The 21,967-nt window shown below is 39.6% G+C and overlaps 1 long non-coding RNA gene and 3 other non-coding genes across 5 annotated transcripts in view; 1 reads left to right on the top strand and 3 right to left on the bottom strand.

Annotated features, from left to right (window-relative positions):
- The window catches only part of LOC129060165 (uncharacterized), a 56,907-nt gene that overhangs the window by 15,206 nt on the left and 19,734 nt on the right, over positions 1–21,967 (top strand). Inside the window, exon 3 of one of the 2 annotated variants that reach the window (XR_008526644.1) lies at positions 534–751. The exons of the other annotated variant lie outside the window; for it this stretch is intronic. This is a non-coding gene — a long non-coding RNA (uncharacterized LOC129060165). Of the gene's footprint in view, positions 1–533; positions 752–21,967 lie in introns of those variants that run through there. 2 annotated transcript variants of the gene reach the window in all.
- Positions 346–418, bottom strand: TRNAA-AGC (transfer RNA alanine (anticodon AGC)). Its single transcript has one exon. It is a non-coding gene; the product is annotated as a tRNA-Ala (tRNA).
- Positions 4,193–4,265, bottom strand: TRNAM-CAU (transfer RNA methionine (anticodon CAU)). The gene has a single exon. It is a non-coding gene; the product is annotated as a tRNA-Met (tRNA).
- On the bottom strand, positions 19,704–19,776 carry TRNAA-AGC (transfer RNA alanine (anticodon AGC)). The gene has a single exon. It is a non-coding gene; the product is annotated as a tRNA-Ala (tRNA).

The following is a 21,967-nucleotide window of genomic DNA, read 5'->3' as shown; positions in this document are numbered from 1 at the left end:
ACACATCCTGGTTTCAGTCCCCTGAGCGGGAAGCCGAGGCTGTATTTACCCAGGTGGCTCTGCCCTGCACTTTTCACAACTGTCTGACGTTTAGGACCAAGCTGCAGGCAAAAACAGGGAGAAAAGAGCAGTTGTATATGTCCCTTGGTTTCACAGCTCTTTGAAGAAACAGCGAATGAATTACACAGTAGATCTACACTATACTGAATGCCAGGAGGGAGCCATCACCAGCCCTGTATTGTTGCTGCTTCTATGTCTTGAACTAAAGCAGCATCCTGCTCTCAGTCACTAACTTGAGTTTGGATACTTGAGTGTTTGGAGACCCAAGGTCCAAATAATAAAGCTTGGAGAATGTGGGCATCGATCCCACTACCTCTTGCATGCTAAGCAAGCACTCTACCACTTGAGCTAATTCCCCACATCGCAGGAGCTTTACTGATCCTTAGTGTGTGTCCTGGAACACAGGTGAATTCAGGGCCTTCAGCGGGAAAGCAGGGCTCTACTAAGAGCAGATCTTCTCATTGATGGCCCAGGGCAAGGTGCAGTGGCTACTCATTCTCTGCAAAGAAGGAGGAGAAAGGGAACAATGAGAAAGTCACAAAGGGAAAACTCGTGCTGCCAAAATGTCAAGTTTAGAGTATTCCGGGACAGAAAAAGGCACATCCCAGCAAAGGAGGCCCTGCCTAGACCTGCCCAGCTAAAGTGTCACAGATTTTTAAAAAATGATTAAATGATTAAAAATGATTAAATGATTTTATGTGTGTGTGTGTGTGTGTTGTGTGTGTGTGTTTATAAAAGTGGGATGGAATTATCACTTTTTCCTTGTAGCTGAGACTATCTGGGGGTTGTGAGATGGTCCAGGTTTCTGGAAGGCAAAAAGCTCCTGCTGTTTTCATAACTAGGCTGTTTCACCAATGAGGCCAGTGTGCTGACCACTCCCCTAGGAAACCCCTGGAGAGTGCTTCTTTCACTTACATCTGAGATATGGGTTGCCTCCTTGCTAAGGTGTGTCATGTACAAGTTACATGTCCAACTATATCTCAGAACAACAACAACAAAATTACAGAGCAGAGCCATAAAGAATAAGAGACAAGTTCACATCAGAGTGTAAGAATATGTAAAATATCATAGTGTAAGAATCAAAATTGAGCTATACAGAGAAGCAGTGGACATGTGGTGGAGGAAACCGGGCTGTTTGTAGGAATTTCTGTGTAAAGAAATAAACCTGTCCAATTTAAGTGGAGTGTGTGTGTGAAATACACATGGAGGGAAGCAGTGATTGAAAAGCCTGGCCACTTGGAGATATGTTGGGAGAGTTTTATGAAAACTCCCAAGAGTAATTGAAAAAAATCCCAGGCGGAATGCTTAAATAATTAAAACAACATGTTAGAGAAAGGTGTTTAGTTTTGAATGTCAGAGCTTGAACATGGGAAAACAGGAACTGGGGAGAAAGGGAAAGAAGTCATAAAGACATTAAAAGATTGAGGTTTACCCACATGTATCGTGTCAGCTCCTGAGGTGGACAGCAGGAGTCTTTCTGCAGCACCAGTGCCCATCACACTTCATGCTGCAGAATACATCCTCCATAAACACCATAGCATGGATGATGACAGAGGTGAATGAAAAGGAAGAAAAAGATTCTGGGGACATGGTGCAGGAAGGATCTACAGTATTTGTCAAGACATTGGGTGGAGAGATTTGAGGGAGAGGAGACAAAGACACCGGGAAGTCTTGAGCCTAGTGTGGTAAACACAAAGAGATTCTGAATTAATAGCTGATGAATGAATCCACTCATTTATTTGTATTTGTTATGTGAATGAATGTTACAGAAATGACCTGGTGTGGAGAAAACAGATGGCGAGACTATGTGCTAGGGTAAAGCAAGAGCTCAAGTTTTTTTGTTTGTTTTTTTTCTTAATTTAGAAAGAAATCTGCTTTTCATATCTGGTTTTCCTGTTAAAGCTACGTGATTTGAGGAAAATGGTTTAACTCCTCTTAGCGCTACTGTCATCTACAAAATTTGGATAATGTTACTGAGGGAAGCTGAAAAGTCATATCAACCAATGTATATGAAGAATAATAAACATTCAGTTTCATTTTTAATGCATGGTGCTGAAAAGTCCTTGTATGTGGAATATTGTTCACCTTTAAGGAATCTGCTCTCAAGAGCTGATGAGGGACTATTTTAGTGCAGTTCTGCTGTCACTGGCTGTTGTGCTCATTTGGTTGGCACCAACAAGTCTCTGTGAACATAAAAATAAAATAAAGATTGTGGAGGAATAGAATATAAACACATAGCGAGGTGAGATTTGCACAACAGAATATAGTAAAGATTCGTGCCTGATTCTTTCTGCATTCTCTTTGAATCATTTTTAGCCTTTATGCTAAGTCCCCAATTGTGGTTATCCTTCTCCCAACAAGATTGTTTCTCTTCACCACGGATATTCTGGTCAGGCTCTCTGCTTAACCGTCTTGACCTCCTGAGCACTCTGTTTGTACTGAGACACTGATTTATGTTCAAATGATGCTCTTCCATAGCAGGGCTTCCTGCTTTACCCAAAGAGCATTCAATTTCTGAAGCCATTTAGGGCTCTTTCCTCACCCAGTATCTATGTGAAACCTTAGAGGGAAGCCTATTCTTTCCAAGACGAGAACCCTGCTGGGTTCTAACCTCAATCTGTAAATCCGCTGGGGTAACTGGGGTTAGCTCAGATTAGCAACTGGGGTTAGCTCAGCTACTTCAGAGCTTGCTCTCTGAGAACGGATGGCGCTGCTACTTCCCATAAAGGCTGAATAAAAAGAGGCATCTGCAGGCAGGAGAAAGCCCTATGGTAGTTGTAGTTGCTGGACGATTCCTTCTGACCATTGGCTATCTCTCTGACCTGATGGGAGAAGGGTGACAAAAATTGGAGACTTGAAAAACAGGCCAAAAAAAAAAAAATTCAAAAGAATTTTAAAAGAACCATGCACAAATTCTTAATTAGATTCTTTTATCCAAATCCATTTTGTCTGGAAAATAATACCTTACTATGTATCTGTATTCTATTCCTCCATAATCTATTTTATTTTATTTTATTTTAATGTTCACAAGAAGCTGGATGCTAGCTACCAAATGAGCAAATCAGCCACGACAACAGAACTGCACTAAAATCTCTCATCAGATATTGATACAGTCAAGACGCTCATGAGTGCCTGTGGTATGAATTCAGTGTGAGAGGCCAGCTTTCCACAGGAGAAGGCAACCAAAGCAGCAGCTAATAGTGAGCAGTTCCTATTGCCCAGATCCATCTCTAGGTGCTGAGATCCAGCCAGAGAATCCCACAGTCCTCATTTTTCACATGAAGAAACATGTGAGGGATTGACAACCCCAGTCCTCATGTATCATCAGTTTTCTAACGAAGCCAACTGGCCTTCCGTGCAAAAAGCTCTCCTAACCCCCAATTGCCTTAGTAGGTAAAAGTACGCTTATGACAGTGTTAGAAAAACATGGGCACAAGTGTTCCGGCAAGATTACTAGAAGAAGGCGAGGCTAAAGTTGTCAAGGTGACAGAGTCCCTGATTGTCCTCCTGAAAGCTGAATGTGCCACCTCCACATTCTTAAACCCTTTACTGGCTAGCGATTCCCTCACAGTAGACATCGTCAAATCACTTCTTACATATTTTTTATTGTTTCTTGTCTGTTTCTCCCCACTCCTCCCAAGTATGATGTAGTTTCGCAATAGTAGGAATATTTGTGCTGTATACACTTTCTCCCCACTCTTCCCAACTAGGATGTAGTTTCACAGAGGTAGGAATGTTTGCGTTGTATTCACTCTTGACCCCAAACAGTCTCTTAACAAGATATGTGTTCAAGAAATATTTGTTGGATGATTAAAAGAATAAATGACTTCACCCATCCACCCAATAATTAGTGTTAGGTGACCCTGAGAGCGGGAGGTTGGAAGAGAAATTTCCCCTGCTTCCTGTGTCAGCTAGAAAGACCAATTATATGACATAGCTTGTAGATTCTGGTGTAATCTACTCTTCTGTTTTCACCACTCATTTTATTCAAACCACTGGAAAGTCGAAAAAACAAGCAAACTTAAATTATGTTTCCATTTTCTACAAATATTGGGTCAGTCTTCAAATCCCTATCTGCTATAGCATTTGCGTTCCGCTATTTAGTGTATCCAACTTCTACGGCAAAAAGTAATGCCTTCTCTGAGGTTTGAACTCAGGACCTTCAGATTATGAGACTGACGCGCTGCCAGCTGCGCTAAGAGGGCTCGCGGTTGAACTTGGGCAACATCCACTTTGTCGAAGTGTATTTTCCACCTGCTTTACGGTTTCAGCTTTCAAAAACTACAATCAATCCTACTTGAAAATTACTCTGTATCAATCAGTGCTGCACTAGGAAGATTCCATACCCACGACCAGGGGAGTCTACGCCTTTCCAGTATTTCATAGGACCGTCTGGGTTCTGCGTTACCAGGATCAATTGTACCTGTCTTTTGCTGCTCTTTTTCCCTTTTCCTTCCCTCAGAAACCTTAGTCACTCTTACACTTTCCATGGTCTCCTCTGTTGAAAAGAGACAGGAGGTTCTCAGTTCCTGATAGTTCACTGACCACCTGGATAAATGAATGAAGAAACAGTCATCAAACCTGTCTCTTGATCATACTACTGTCTTCCTTCATATCTCCACTTGCATCTACATGACTGAAGACATTGCCGCTACAAAAAAACACAAAATACTTATAATGGTACCCTCTTTGTTTTTTACCCCTTCGTTTTTTCTTGTGTGCTATTAAGTATACTACGAGATTTCTTGCGTTTATGTAGTCCAATTGAATTTCGCTAACAAAACGATGTATCCTAATGTGCACTTTCTAGATGTAATGGAGGCTCAGATAATTATTGTTTCTAAGGTGCCAGAGATGCTAGGTGGCAAAGCCTGAACTGAGAAGCAGATTTATTTTAGATTCCAAAAGGTGAGTCTTTTCTCTGCTCCTGCTCATTATCTCTCTGCCTGTTTTTCTCCACAGTAGTCCATTCATTCGTATATCAAATATCTAATTCTCAACCTCCTCCTGGGCCTAGATTTCCAAGTCAACTTTGACTCATTGTCCTCCTTCAAACACCACATTCAGTGATTTGCCAAATACTGAACATTATTCTTGCAGGTCTCTTTTGAATCCGTCAGTTCCTTTCTACTCATTCAGTACATATTTGCTGGAGAGATGCTCTGTGCCAGACACTGTAATAGGCCCAGGAATTTCAGGAGAAATTTGGCCAGCCCAGACCTCAAGAAAAGGCAGGATAAATATGGACAAGGAAAGATTCACTTACACATTCGCCGTTATCAGTCTTCCTGCTATTTAAGTAACTCTTTCAGAAATATCAGTTTCAATAATGTCACTTTTCTGCACTCTGACCATTCTTGATTTCCTAGTTATAATATGATCTTGCTTTTCTTTGATTTTTTTTGGCTCATCTTTCTACATAAATTGTGATTTTGCTTTATAAAGTCTATTAGATCCATTGGTGGATGGTGTTGTTCTATTCTCTAATATGTTTGCTGATTTGTTTTCTCCTGAATCTATCAATTACTGAGAGAGGAGTGTTAATGTCTGCAACTGTAATTGGATTTTTCTATTTTCTTTCTGGCTTATCCATTTTGTTCACAAGTTTTGAAGCTCTGTGGCCAGAAACAGACATATTTAGGACAGTTGCGTCCCTTCGGTGAATAGACGCTTTATACTTATATAACATCTGTCTTTCTATCTGAGGGCCTCATCTCGTGTTAGGCAAGTGAGTGAGATAACCTCTACACTATGGAAACCCTCAGACTTCCTAAATCTAAGACAGATATATCTAAGATATTTAAGATATGTATATATCTTAGATTTATAAGATATATAAGATATATTTGTGTTAGATTTATATATATATACACATACATATATTCAAGTCTTTTTAAGGTACATCATACAGAACTCACATATTCACATCATATAAGAAAACAGCAAAAATCACAAAAGTATTACAGACAAGAACCACGGGGATGAAAAGATCAGCTTGTAGTAAAAGGATAAATATGAACCTTGAAGGATGCAGATGAGGAAGAATGCACATGAGTTTGAAGGAATAGGCATAGATGTAGGAATTCCTATGTGAGGAAACATGCCTATTCACTTGGGATGTGTAGTGCACAAGTGCATGTGTGCCTGCTTGTGTGTGTGCCTGTTTATAAAATGAAAGGAAGTAGTGATTGAAATGCCTGTGCACATGGAGATAATGATTGGGAAAACATTGAGACTTAAGAACCCTTGAAAAAATTCCAGACAGCTTACATAATCAAATTAACATTTAAGAAAAAGGTGTTTAGTGTTGGATGTCAAAGAGCTTGGGAATAGGAAGACTGTAATTGAAGAGAAATGGAAAGAAGTTATAAATAGATTAAAGAATTGAGGTTTATTCACATTTGTTCCATCAGCTTCTGAAGTGAACAGCATGAGTCTTTCCGTAGCTCCAGTGCCCATTATACTTTGTGGTGCAGACTACATCCTCCATAAACGTGGTAGAATGGGCAAGAGAAACATGAGTGAAAGGTAAGAAAAAGATTCTGGAGAGGGTGTGCAGGAAAGGTCTATGGTATTTGTCAAGACATTGGTGTACACATTTGAGGGAGAAGTCTTGAAACCGTGTGGCACACAAGCGATCCTGAATTAATGTCTGATGAATGGAACAATAAATCTAGACATTTCTAAGTATTTGTCAAATGAATAGAAGGATGAATAGATGAGCTGGTGTGGAGAAAAACAGATGATGAGACTATGTGCTAAATTAAAGAATGAACAAGAGTTTGTGTTTTCTTATTGTGGTAAAATATACACAACCCATTTTACATTTAAAGTTCTAAGTGTTCAATTTAGTGGCATTAAGTACATTTACAACGTGAGCAACTATCACCACTACCCATTTCCAGAAGTTTCTCATCATCCCAAACAGCAACTCTGTACCCATTAAACAATAACTCCACATTTCCCTCTCCCCAACAACCTCTATTCTTTCTGTCTACGTGAATTTGCCTATACAAGATATCTAAAGTAGAATCACAAAACAGGTTTTTAAATTGGGAAAAAATAAGCTTTCTATATTTGGTTTTGCTCCTTACAGCTACATATTCACAACTCAGGGGTGCACTCGGTGAGTTGACAAACCACTTGTGGGTTTGCTTTCCACACTATCAGCAGGACTTTCCGGTTACTTGGAACTCCACTTTACAGTGCCCTGACCAGAAAGAAAGCTGGGGTTTTACTGATCCTGCTCTGCCCTGCACTTTCCAGAGCTGTGCTGCATTTTGGGTCAAGCTGCAGGAAGGAGAGAAAAGGAACAATTGGGTATGTCCCACCCTCTTGGGATCTCTTCTATCCTCTGAATAAAGAGAAAACAACTTAGAAAATGGGTACTGTGCACTGAACGTTTTAGGGGCTATTATTAGCACTGTTTCTTTATGCTCACAGGTCTTTTACCAGTGAAGCATTCAAGATCGCTGGTACTTCCTCGTTTTCTTCGACAGGTAACTAATGAAGCCGTTCTCCACGTTGTACTGTATGGACATGCGGCCCCAAGTGACAGCATCGATCCCACTACCTCTCACATGCTAAGCGAGTACTCTACCACTTGAGCTCATTCGTCACCTACTGCAAAACTTTCTGCCCTTTCCTTTATTCAGGAGTAGGTGTGCGCGATTACCCACCATTTCTTGCGGCTTGGAACAAAGGAAATGTCTCGATTATTAATGGGGAACCACGACGCGACCTAAGGCGAGTCTACTCAAAAATGGCCAAGGGCAAGGGCATGATGGCTATTCCTCTGCGAGGGAGAGGGGAAAACATAACCAGGAGAAAGTGGACACTGGAAAAATCTGGTGCTGTAAGATCTCACGTTCCGGATTTTCAGGGAGAGAAGAGAACACGTCCCAGCTGGGGAGCGCCCGCCCGGAGCGGCCTGCTAATTTGGCACAGCTATCCCAGGATGACGATCTTTTTTTTAAAAGAGGCGGGATTATCACTTGTTCCTTGCAGCTCTGGACTCCCGGGAAGAAGCGGCCACTCCCAGTCAGATTCTGAGAGACCAGAGAAACCCGTTGTTTCCGTTGAGTTTCAAATAGAAGACCTTCCATGTGTTAGGCCAGCGTGGTAACTACTACACCACAGAAACCCTTTGCATCGCAGGCTTTTTATATTTTGAGATGAGCATTAAATACTTGTTTTTACAATTTTTTTAGTTGACAAATACAAAATGTATATATTTATGATGTACATGATGTTTTGATATATGCATACATTGTGGAATGGTTAACTCGAGCTAATTAACATATCTATTACTTAGTGTGTGTGTGTGATGGGAACACTTAAATCTACTCTTTTAGCAATTATCAAGTATAGAATACACTATTATTAACTGTAGTCACCATACGGCGCAGTAGATCTGAACTTACTCCTCCTGTTTAAGTGAAATTTTGTGTCCTTTGACAAACATCTCTCTAATTCCATTCCTACCTCCCATCTCCTCCCCCAGACCCTGGTAACTACCATTCTACTCTCTGCTTTGATGAGTTCGACTTTTTTAGATTTCACATTTAAGTGAGATCGTGCAGTATTTGTCTTTCTGCGCCTGGCTTATTTCACTTAACACAATGCCCTCCAGGTTCATCGACATCGAAAATGACAGGATTTCTGTTTTTTTAAAGACTGAATAGTATTTCATTGTGCAGTTGTAATATTTTCTTTATCCATTCATCTGTTGATAGACGCTTAGGTTGATTCAGCTCCTTTAGGAGTAATTCTGCAATGAACATGAGAGTGCAGATATCTCTTCAATAGACCGATTTTTGAACATATACCCAGAAGTGGGATTGCGGATCACATGATAGTGCTCTTTTTGGTTTTTTGAGGAACTGCTGTACAAAACAGCTGCACTAATTTACATTCCTACCAACAATGTACAAGGATTCTCTTTTCTCCACATTCTTGCCAACACCTTTTATCTTTTGCCTTGTTGATAGCAGTCATTCTAACAGGTGTGGTTTTGATTTGCATGTCCCTGATGATTAATGACATTAAGCAACTTTTCATATGCCTGTTGGCAATGTGTCTTCTTTTCAGAAATGTCTATTAAGGTCCTTTCTCCATGTTTTAATTGGCTTATTTGTTTTCTTGCTATTGAGTTGAGTTCCTGATGTATTTTCTATATCAACCACTTACAGAAGTATGGTTTGTAAATATTTTCTCCCAATCTATCGGTTGTCTCTTCACTGTTGATTTTTTTGTGGGGGGGGGGGGTGCGGAAGCTCTTTAGTTTAATGTAATCTTATTTATCTATTTTTGTTTTTTTGCTTTTGGGGGGGTTCATATCCAAAAAATCATTGCGCAGACCAATGTTATGGAGCATTCCCCTTATGTTTTCTTCTAGAAGTTTTAGAGTCTCACATCTTATGTTTATGTCTTCAATCAATTTTTAGTTGATTTTTGTATATGGTATGAGATAAGGGTCTCCTATCATTTTTCTGCATGTAGATATCCAGTTGTCCCAACACCATTTATTGAAGAGATTGTCCTTTCCTCATTATGTGTTCTTGGCACCTTTGTCAAAAATTAATCGACTATAAATGTGTGGATTTATTTCTGCCCTCTGTGTTCTGTTCCACTGGTTTATATGTCTGTTTTTCCATCTGTACTATGCTGTTTTGATTACTATAGATTTGTAGTATATTTTTAAAGTCAGGTAGTATGATGCCTCCAGATTTTTTTTATTTATTATTATTATACTTTAAGTTTTAGGGTACACGTGCACAATGTGCAGGTTAGTTACATATGTATACATGTGCCGTGCTGGTGTGCTGCACCCACTAACTCGTCATCTAGCATTAGGTATATCTCCCAATGCTATCCCTCCTCCCTTCCCTCACCCCACAACAGTCTCCAGAGTGTGATGTTCCCCTTCCTGTGTCCATGTGTTCTCATTGTTCAATTCCCACCTATGAGTGAGAATATGCGGTGTTTGGTTTTTTGTTCTTGCGATAGTTTACTGAGAATGATGATTTTCAATTTCTTCCATGTGCCCTACAAAGGACATGAACTCATCATTTTTTATGGCTGCATAGTATTCCATGGTGTATATGTGCCACATTTTCTTAATCCAGTCTATCATTGTTGGACATTTGGGTTGGTTCCAAGTCTTTGCTATTGTGAATAGTGCTGCAAAAAACATACGTGTGCATGTGTCTTTATAGCAGCATGATTTATACTCCTTTGGGTATATACCCAGTAATGGGATGGCTGGGTCAAATGGTATTTCTAGTTCTAGATCCCTGAGGAATCGCCACACTAACTTCCACAATGGTTGAACTAGTTTACAGTCCCACCAACAGTGTAAAAGTGTTCCTATTTCTCCACATCCTCTCCAGCACCTGTTGTTTCCTGATTTTTTAATGATTGCCATTCTAACTGGTGTGAGATGGTATCTCATTGTGGTTTTGATTTGCATTTCTCTGATGGCCAGTGATGGTGAGCATTTTTTCATGTGTTTTTTGGCTGCATAAATGTCTTCTTTTGAGAAGTGTTCATGTCCTTTGCCCACTTTTTGATGGGGTTGTTTGTTTTTTTCTTGTAAATTTGTTTGAGTTCATTCTAGATTGTGGATATTAGCCCTTTGTCAGAGGAGTAGGTTGAGAAAATTTTCTCCCATTTCGTAGGTTGCTTGTTCACTCTGATGGTAGTTTCTTTTGCTGTGCAGAAGCTCCTTAGTTTAATTAGATCCCATTTGTCAATTTTGGCTTTTGTTGCCATTGCTTTTGGTGTTTTAGACATGAAGTCCTTGCCCATGCCTATGTCTTCAATGGTATTGCCTAGGTTTTCTTCTAGGGTTTTTATGGTTTTAGGTCTAACGTTTAAGTCTTTAATCCATCTTGAATTGATTTTTGTATAAGGTGTAAGGAAGGGATCCAGTTTCAGCTTTCTACATATGGCTAGCCAGTTTTCCCAGCACCATTTATTAAATAGGGAATCCTTTCCCCATTGCTTGTTTTTCTCAGGTTTGTCAAAGAGCAGATAGATGCCTCCAGTTTTGTTTTTGCTCAAGATTGCTTTGGCTATTTGGGGCCTTTTGTGCTTCCATAGGAATTTTAAGGTTTTTTTTTTCTATTTCTGTGAAAAAATGTCATTGGGATTTTGATAGAGATTGCACTGAATCTCTAGATCACTTTGGGGGAGGTATGAGCATTTTAATAATATTAATTCTTCCAATCTATAAACACAGGATATCTTTCCATTTGTGTCTTCCTCAATTTCTTTCATCAGTGTTTAATAGTTTTCAGTATACAGACCTTTCACCTCCTTGGTTAAATTTATTTCTAAGTATTTTTTTGTAGCTATTGTAAATGGGATCTTTAAAAATTTCTATTTTGGTTAGGTTGCTGTTAGTGTATAGAAATGCTAGCTTTTGTGTGCTGATTTTTGTATGTTGTTTTCTATTCTGCAACTGTACTGAAATTGTTTTTTATTTCTAACAGTTTTGATTTTTGGTGAATTTTTTAGAGTTTTCTATATATAGGATTATGCCATCTACAAACAGGGACAATTTAACTTCTTCCTTTCTAATTTGGATGTCTTTTATTTCTTTCTCTTGCCTAATTGCTCTGGCTAGGACTTCCAGTACCATGTTAAATAGAAGTGGCACGAGTGGATATCCTTGTCTTGTTCCTGATCTTAAAAGGAAAGCTTTCAATTTTTTTACCATTGAGTATCATGTTAGATGTGGGTTTGTCCTATAAAGGCCTCTATTGTGTTAAGGCACATTCCTTCTATACCTAATTTTTGAGAGTTTTTAATCATGAAAGAATGTTAAATTTTGTCAAATGCTTTCTCTGCATCTATGGAGATGAGACGGTTTTTGTCTTTCATTCTGTTAGTACGGTGGATCACACATTTACAGATTTGTATAAGTTGAACCATCTTTGTATCCCTGTGACAAATCCTGCCTGATCATGGTAAATAATTGTTTAAATGTGCTGTTGATTTCAATTTGCTAGTATTTTGTTGAGTATATTTGCATATATGTTCATAGGGGATACTGGTTTGTAATTTTTTTTTCTTTGTAGTGCTCTCCTCAGGCAATGGGTTCACGGTAATACTGACCTTGTAAAATGTATTTGGGAGTATTTCCTCTGCTTCAGTTTTTTGAAAGAGATTGAGAAGAACTGGTATTGCCTCTTTAAAGGTTTCATCAAACTCAGCAGTGAAGTTGTCAGGTCGTAGGCTTTTCTCTGATAGTAGACTTACCACTGATTTAATCTCCTTACTTGTTTTTGGTCTGTTCAGAATTTCTGATTCTGTCTTGCAGATTGCATGTGTCTAGGAATTTATCCTGTTTTTAGGTTATCCAATTTGTTGGCATATAATTGTTCATAGTAGTTTTTAAATAATCCTTTGTATTCCTGTGGTAACAGTTGTTACCTCTTCATTTCATTTCTGATTACATTTCTGATTTTATTTGAGTCTTTGCATTTTTTTTCTTAATCAGTCTAGCTAAAGGTTTGTAAATTTTATTTATCTTTTTAAGAAACCAATTCTTAGTTTGGTTGATCTCTCTATTTTTTCTATCTTCTGTTTATTTCTGTTCTGATCTTTATCATTTCCGTCTTCCTACTAACTTTGTAACTAGCTTAGTTGATTGTTTTTCCAGTCCTTGAAGTGTAATGGATGCTAGGTTGTCTATTTGTGATCCTTCATCTTTTTTGATGAAAACTCTCTTAGAACTGCTCTTGTATCCTATAAGTTTTGGTATATTGTATTTCCATTTTCATTTGTCCCAAAATATTTTTTCAATTTCCCTTATGATTTCTTCTTTGACCCATTGGTTGTTCAGGAGCATGTTGTTTAATTTCCACATAGTTGTGAATTTTCAAAAATTCCTCCTGTTGTTGATTTCTTGTTTCATGCCATCGTGGTCAGAAAGGATACGTGATATGATTTCAGTCTTCTCAAATTTATTAAGACTCGTTTTGTGGCCTTATATATGGCCTATCCTGGAGAGTGTTTCATGTGCATTTGACCAGAATGTGTATTCTGGCTAGGACTTCCAGCACCATGTTAAATAGAAGTGACATTCTACTGCTGTTGGATGGAATATTCTGTATATGTCTGTTAGGTCCATTTGGTCTAATGTATATATCAAGTCCAATATTTTCTATTAATTTTCTCTCTGGATGATCTGTTCATTGTTGAAAGTGGGGGACTGAAGTCCCCTCATATTATTCTATTGCAGGCTAGCTCTTTCTTTATATCTATGAATATTTGCTTTCTATATTTAGGTGCTCTAATGTTAGGTGCATATAAATTTATAATTGCTATATCCTGTTGATGAATTGACCTTTTTTATCATAATGTAAAGACCCCTTTCTCTCTTTTTACAGTTTTTGACTTTAAGTCTACTTTATCTGATATAAGTATATCTGCTCTCTTTCAGTTTCCATTGCACAGAATGTCTTTTCCCATGTCTTCACTTTCAATCTGTGTGTCCTTAAAGGTGAGGTGAATTTCTTGTAGGCAGCATATAGTTGGGTATTTTTTGGGGTATAGTTTTAAAAATCCAGTTAGCCACTCTATGTCTTTATATTGAAGAATTTAATCCATTTACATGACAGCAATTATTGACAGTTAAGGACTTACTATAGACATTTTATTAAATATTTTCTGGTTGTTTTTTAGGTTTTTTGTTCCTTTCTTCCTCTCTTGCTGTTTGGATTGGTGATTCAATTATTTTATGTGGTAGTATGCTGTTACTTGTTTCTCTTTATCTTTTGTGGATTTACCATAGGTTTTTGTCTTGTGGTTATCGTAAGGTTTACCTAAAACATTTTATAATTATAACTGGCTATTTTCAATTTATAACAACTTAAATTTCAATCCCTGTTAATGTATTTCATATGTAGTCACATAACCATACCATACGAGTGAATAGCAAGAAACCAGAAATGTATTATGGAAAGGCGGCTAAGAGGTAAGGCCATATTAAAGTGAAGAAATAAAAATGGATATAGCTGAGAAATGAAGATGAAGATGGCACACAGGACAGAAAGAACAGTGATGGTATAGAAATATTTTCGTGTGTATGTGGGACATACCTATTTAATTGGTGGGGATATGTGTGTATGTTTGTAAAATGCGTATTGATGGAAACAGTGTTGGGAAAGCCTAGACATTTGGAGATATATTGAGGAGAGGATTAACTCCAGGAGGATGGCTTATGTAATCGAAGTAACATTTTAGGAAAAGGATTTTAGTTGTGAATTTTAAAGAGGCTGGAATTGGAGAGAAAGAGAAATAAATTATTAAAAAATTTAAGGATCCAGGTTCATCATTTATTCTGTCAGTCCTGAGGTCAACAGAATGAGTCTTTCTGCATTATCAGCACCTAATTCAAAATACACTCTAAATAAATGTTGTAGAATGGATGAAGGAACAGACAAATGAGAAAAGAATATTCTGGAGAGGTTGTATAAGAAGGCTCTACAGTATCTATAAAAACCCTAAGTATAAAGATTTGAGGGAGGAGAAGTCAAGGGCAATTGGGAGTTTTGAACCTGGGTGGCAGACACAAAAAAGATTCTGAATTGATGTCCCATAAATAGAAGAACTATTCCACTTTTTCAGAGGTTCAAATATAGATAGTAGCAGATGTTCGGGTTTTTGGTTCTTTCTTCACTGGGCATGTACAAGTTGGGCTTGGCAATTATTTCACTAACACTCCAAGTAAAGGACTGTAAAAGGTAAAGAAAACCAAGAGAATGTGTGCTGCATTACAGAGGGTGGGAGCAGACATGCATTCCCTGTACTCTGGGCCCAAAATAAGGTTATTTTAGTGGTGATGGGAAGAGCTTTTTGCTAATTGAGATTGAGATTTACTTGGAGATTTAGCCTCAAAAACAAGAAAGGCCGATATCTGACACTGGAGATGACAGACAGAGAGAAAGCCAGAGTCAGGGAATGAAACATTTGGCATAAACTAAATCCTTAGAAAAAAGTCTCACAGGCAGATCAGGAATAGGGTGTATGTGGCAGCAGGCAGTTAACTGTGGTTATTTCCATCTGCCTTGGGCCTCACCATTGCAGTACTCTGTCTACTGTTTAATGTAATAACATCCAGGGAAATTTCCTCTGGATAACCTACTAAATTACAAACAGGACAAATGAGAACATTTTTCAGGGTCACACATGAAACCTGGTAGATTTTTTTTTCTGTAGGTGCACAGTGAGCTGGAGATTGACCTAATCATGCAGTAAATGCTCAGCAGAAAATGCTGTAAAGCAATTCCTTCCTCATCAGTCCTCACAGTCTGGTGAGGATGAGCTAGAAGGGAAGGGCAGGAAGGTCATGATCCACACTGAGCTGAGCAGTGGGACTGTCCCTGTATTTCACCTCAGGAAAAGTCTGCTTCACTTTGAGCCTATGCCTTAGAGTCACCAAGGAACTGGAAATGGAGTTTCCTTGATTGCTTGGGACTTTGGTGTGCAGTCTCAAGGCTTGAGAAAAAAGAACATTTTCATATTTGGCTCTGCTGTCAGTCTGGTAAGTGCGGTCCTCCATTGGCTCATCTTCTGGCTGCCCACAGAGGCCCAGACCCCAGCTGTCAGCCTCTGAACTCCGCCACTTTTGCTCCAGACCCAGAACAGTGGACTCATTTTCATCACTGAGGCCACAACTCAAATGTTACTGTCTCAGAGAGCCCTTCTTTGACCTCTCTAGCTGAATCAATGTCCTGCCTCTGTCTCCATCTTTTAAATAAAATTTTTAATAAATTGGAAAACACATTAAATTATTGTTTTATTTTCTATCTCTCGCCTAGAATATAAACTTCTTGAAAAACTGACAATCTAGATCCCCCAGTTTATACCCAGTGTCTACAGTTATTATAATACTTTTCTTGTATTTTCCTGTTCAGAAATCAGTGACATGCAGAAGGAAAGCTTTCTTCTGTGTGTTTTCTTTCACAGGTTAAGTTCAAAAAGAATTCTTAAACCAAGATAAGATGGCAAGCTGTGAGCCTTTCTGGTTTTCTGGAATGAGCAAGCTAATTGGCCACAGGTGAAAATAAGCAAGATTGATCTACCCATGAAGATTTTGCAAAGTCATTTCTACTTTGTAATAATAAAGTATGCCCTTTTGAGCTCTTACTGGTTTGATGAAAAGGCAATTGGCATGACAAATTTGTAATAAATAGAAGTCATCAGCTTTTCCCAGTGGCCTGTCATGATCCTATAGTGGTTAGTATTCTGCATTGTGGCTGCAACATCTGTGGGAATCTGAATATGACAGTCTGAAATCTACTGCTTTTTTAAATTAATCCCAGAAACTAATTCTAAGGCTTTAATGGGGAGCTAGGTTTTGTGTTATTTAGAAGATGTATAAGGAAAACCTTCTTTGACTCCTTTCTAGGCACTGATTATCAAACCAGACAAGAATGAGAAAGCATGAATTTTTACAATCCATTATCCTTCAGCTTCCATTTTCTTTCCATCTCCACTCAAGGTAGTATCCACAGTTACATTTAAAAATGAGGAGCTATCCAGATGCCTTGCTCAAAGGTATTTGCAAAGTCTCAGAAGAATAAAACAACAGGTTTTGAAGGTGAATTAACAGTGATTTTGGTTTCTGAGAGTGTGCATAGGATTGAATTCCAGGAGTAAAGCTGCAAGAGAGGCCAGCTTTTTATGAAGGGCTTTGAATGTCAGGATAAAATGTTTAAGCACTGTAAGCAGTTTGCTGGTAAATGAATTTAGGAGAGACTGTAACTGAATTTGCATTTTAGTACTATTCCAATAGGGCACAGAGTTGAGAGTTGAGTGCAAAGATTATGAGGAAGGTCAGGGCATTACCATAATGGTCTAGGCAGAGAAAGTATACATCTTTAATAGGGCAAGACAATGGAGTTAGACACCTTCATTCATTCAACAAATCTTTATGTGGGGGTATATGGCATGCCCCTAGGCTCTGGGGATGCTGAGTGTCTGTCTGAGGATTCAGCCACTGAATGGTTGCTAGATGGCATTGACCCATGGGTCACGAGTATGAGGCTCTTTCAAAATTTAATCTCATGTGGAATTACATGGGGAGATTCCAAGGAACCACTTGCGCTGGTGGTCCTCGGCCGTCGCGAGGCGTCCGTCCTTCCCCGAGGGCGAGCGCCGGGCGGCGGCAGGGACTCGCCACCCGCAGCCCTGGAGCCGGGCCGTCAGCGCCTGCGCGGCGCTGGGTCGCTGTCCAGGAGATGTCTGCGCGGGAGACCCAGCTAAGCCTTGTGCGGCTACCTCCTCCTGGCTGATCCCAACCCGGTCCCCCAGCCACTCGATAGAAACACGATTCACATCGTCCCCGTTCCTGAGTGAAGGTCTCGTCGCCCACGACCTGCTTCGCCTCGCTCGTGATGATTTCCTACACTTGACTAGGGATCCCGGTGCATTCGGCCCTCCCTTCTTAAGCTTCTGTCCTCTATCCGTTGTGAAATCGTGTAACTTCTTTGGTGTGAAGTGGGACAGCTGAACTTCGGAAGAAATTAGGTAGGATTCCCTGAAAAGTGAGTGTGTGTGTGTGTGTGTGTGTGTGTGTGTGTGTGTGTGATTATATATATATAACTGCTCCTTGTGGAGCAGGGCTAATCAGGTAGTTTGCCCAGAGCATTAAAACAAAGAGCTAAAAGTTCCAAAACGGGGGACTTTTCACTCGAAATGGACTGATGCAGAAGATACTATTAGTCAGTTTGTACCAGATTCTTGTTTTATTCCCTTGTAAATCTTTTCCAGCCTTCTTCACCTTACTCCACCCAATCTTTCTCAGGTGTGTGATGATCCAAGAAGAGTAATAATGCAAGTTTTATGAAGATCTCCTCATAAAGAAAAGGTTTCAGAAATATTGCTTTCTGTTTACTTTTTGATATGTGGATGATAAACAACACCCCATCTTTCCAGAACACAAGGAGGGGGCAACTTCAAGCTAGCAGTTGAATCAGGAATCTTCTGATACATTATGCATTGCATCGTTGGCTCTGCTTAAGTCAACATCGTTTTTCAAAAAAATTGTTTTGTGTTAAATTTTATTTGTAAAACTTTCTACCACATAAAGATGTGCAGATTAAATAAAATTTCTAAATGTGGTTGATAGCACTTGGCCTCCCTGCCATTTGTCTGCTCTCAGCTTTCCAGCTGAAAAAAATGAAAAGATTCATGGTCTTCTTGAAGCGTCATTAGTTCGATTTCCTGCCAGCCTCAGGTCCTTGACCTCAGTGATGAGGAACGTGAAAGCAGCAGATGACGGAGATTTTAGGATTTTGTTGCTTGAAAAGGAAACCAGGTGTCGGGGAACGGTATGAACAAATGAAATAACAGAAACACTGGCAAATCCTATCAGGCTACTCATTCTCGAGAGTAGTGTTCCTTTCTGTACTTCTAGTGTACAGAGTTTTCATCTCAATTGTGACTTTTATCAGAATTGTAAACAGCTGTTTGCTCAACTGTCTTCCCTACTCCATTGTAATATTCCTTGAGGGCAGCACATTCAGTGTCTACAAAAACTAATTTTACCTTAAAAGTCTGCACACATGCATGTAGGGTTGAGTGAGAAAAAATGCTTGCAAGAATCAGGAAAAAGGTTTAACTTGTAAAACAGGTAGGCTCACAGGTGTATGATCCTATGCTATTCCAACCCATATGTTTAAATGAAAAAACAGTGGACTGCTATATACAAAAGTGGTTTTCTGGGTCCTTGGATGTAATAACTTTGAGGCTCGCAATGGCTCTTATATCCTTAAGGCAGGAGAGAGTTGGGGCTGGGCATGTGTCAATTAAATCTAAAGCCACTGACAGACCATAGGGCTAGGCTGGAGTCAGTGGCTGAGAAGTTGGCCTCCTAAGTGAGGAGAATGTCTAATTTGCTGACAGGAAAGCAAAAGCTCAGTGAACCAAGTGCATGCCAGACAGACATTTTTCATACCTTTTATATGGCTGGTTTGAGTTAATGCCAGTGATTAGGATTTAGAACACAATACCCACCAAATTTCTTTATGAAATATTTAGCACAAAGATCTCTACATTACTAGAAAAAACTCAGGAAACTCTTAGCAATAGCTCCACAACATTAAAAACACTCAACTGGCTTTTAAAAAAAGTAGATTTATTACCACACATAATAAGTCCAGAGAGTAGAGAGGTTCCATCATGTCATCAAGACCCATGATAAATCTTTAAATATTTTGATTTTTTTGAACTTTATACTCTGTCACTGTCAACATATGGATCTCATACTTTGGCTGGTTCCCCTGCAGTGCCTCAAACTCTGTCCCCTGAGCAGAAAGCTGGGGCTGTATTTACCCAAGTGGCTCTGCCCTGCACTTTTCATAATTGTCTCACATTTAGGACAAAGCTGCAGGTAGAAACAGGGAGAAGAGAGCAGTTGTATATGTCCCCTGGTTTCACAGCTCCTCGAAGAAACAGAAAATTAATTACACAGTACATCTACACTATACTGAATGCCAAGAGGGAGCCATCACCCGCCCTCTATTATTGCTGCTCCTACGTCTTGAACCAAAGCAGCATCCCGTTCTCAGACACTAACTTGGGTTTGGAGACCTGAGTGTTTGGAGACACGATGTCTAAATAATAAAGCTTGGAGAATGTGGGCATCGATCCCACTACCTCTTGCATGCTAAGCAAGCGCTCTACCACTTGAGCTAATTCCCCACATTGGGGAGCATTATTTATCGTTAGTGGGTGGCCTGGAACACAGGTGATTTCAGGGCCTTCAGCGGGAAAGCACGGCTCTAAGAGCAGATCTTCTCATTGATGGGCCAGGGCAAACAGCAGTGGCTACTCATTCTCTGCAAAGAAGGAGGAGAAAAGGGAACAAGGAGAAAGTCACAACAGGAAAACTTCACGTTGCCAAAATGTCAAGTTTAGAGTATTCCGGGACAGAAAAAGGCATGTCCCAGCAAAGGAGGACCTGCCTAGACCTGCCTAGGTAGATGCCTAGACATCTACCTGCCTAGACCTGATGTAAAGCATCACAGATTTTTAAAAAATGATTAAATACTTAAAAATGATTAAATGATTTTGTGTGTGTGTGTGTGTGTGTGTGTGTGTGTTTATAAAAGTGGGACCAGAAACAATTTTACCTGTCTTGCTGCTTTTTTTCCTCTTGTGGCCCAGTCACCTAGCTTTTCCCTTCTTCAGAGATCTTAGTCACTCTGCTTTTCCATAGTCTCCTTTGTTGATAAACAGAGGTAGTGCTCAATTCATGATAGTTCACTGAGTGACCAACTGAATGAATGAAGGAAGAAATAGCCTTCCAAGGTGTCTCCCACTCATACTACTCTTACTGTGTATCTACACTTGCATCTATAGGACTGGAGACATTCACTCAACAAAAAACACAAACTGAACTTATAATTATGTCCTCCCTGTTTTTTCCCCAATTTTTTGTGCCATGAATTATACTAGGAGACTTAGGGAGTTTACTTGATGTAGTCTGACTGAATTTTGCCAAAAAAACTATGTCTTAGTCGGCACTTTATGCACTTTTTAGAAGTAATAGAGGCTCAGATAAGTTAAGTGTTCTTCCTAAGGTGCCAAAGCTGCTAAGTGGGAAAGCCTGAACTAAGAAGCAGATATTTTTAGATTTTAAATGTGATTTTTTTTCTCTCTGTACCAGCTCAGTTATTCTGCCCGTTCTTTTGCACTTTAGCCCATTCATTCATACAACAAATATCTAATTCCAAACCTCCTCCTTACTTACTTTTTGGGCTTAACTTTTTTTTTTTTCCCGACAGAGTGTCACTCTGTCACCCAGGCTGCAGTGCAATGGTAAGATCTTGGCTCACTGCAACCGCTGCCTCCCGGGTTCTAGTAATTCTCCTGTCTCAGCCTCCAGAGTAGCTGGGACTACAGGTACCTGCCACCACGCTTGGCTAATTTTTGTATTTTTAGTAGAGACGGGGTTTCACAATGTTGGCCAGGCTGGTCTCAACCTCCTGACCTCACGTGATCAGCCTACCTTGGCCTTCCAAAGTACTGGGATTACAGGCTTGAGCCACCCCTCCCAGCCTGGGTTTAACTATTTTATTTTATTTTATGACAGGGTCTCACTTTGTTGTGCAGGCACTGGTGCATTCTCTGCTCACTGCAACCTCCACCTCCTGAGTTCAAGTGATCCTCCCACCTCAGCCTCCTGAGTAGCTGGAACTACAGATGCATACCACCACACCTGCCTAATTTTTGTATTTTTTGTAGAAACAGGTTTTCACTGTGTTGCCCAGGCTGGTCTCAAACTCCTGGTGTCAAGGGATCCACTGATCTCGGCCTCCCAAAGTGCTGGGATTACAGAAACGAGCCACGACGTCTGGCCTTGGGCTTACCTTTCAAGTCAACTTTAATTCATTGTCTTCCTTCAAACACCACATTCAGTGATTTGTCAAATAATGAACATTATTCTTGCACAACTCTTTTGAATCTATAAATTGCTTTCTACTCATTTAGTACATATTCACTGGGGAGATGCTCTGTGCCAGACACTGTAGTAGGATCAGGTAATTCAGTGGAAGTACAGACACCCCAGACCTCAAAAGAAGACAAGATAAATATGGACAAGGGAAGATCCACCTCCAGATTCACAATTTTCAGTCTTTCTGTCATTTCCAGCTAAATAACGCCTTCAAAAATGTTTCAAAATAACTAAGTCGCTATTTCAAACTCTTTCAATAATAGCACCCTTCTATATGCTGGACTACTCTTAATTTTCTGGTTATAACATGATCTTGCTTTTCTTTTAATTTTTGTCTTTGCTTTCTACCTGAATTTTTATTTTGCATTATGAAATTGATGGGTCCATTACTGGATGGCATGGTTCAGTTCTCCAGTATGTCTGTTGATTTGTTTT

This window comes from Pongo abelii, chromosome 5 (genome assembly GCF_028885655.2).
Source record: "Pongo abelii isolate AG06213 chromosome 5, NHGRI_mPonAbe1-v2.0_pri, whole genome shotgun sequence".
Lineage (NCBI taxonomy): Eukaryota > Metazoa > Chordata > Mammalia > Primates > Hominidae > Pongo > Pongo abelii.
This window is presented reverse-complemented; position numbering and strand designations above follow the sequence as displayed.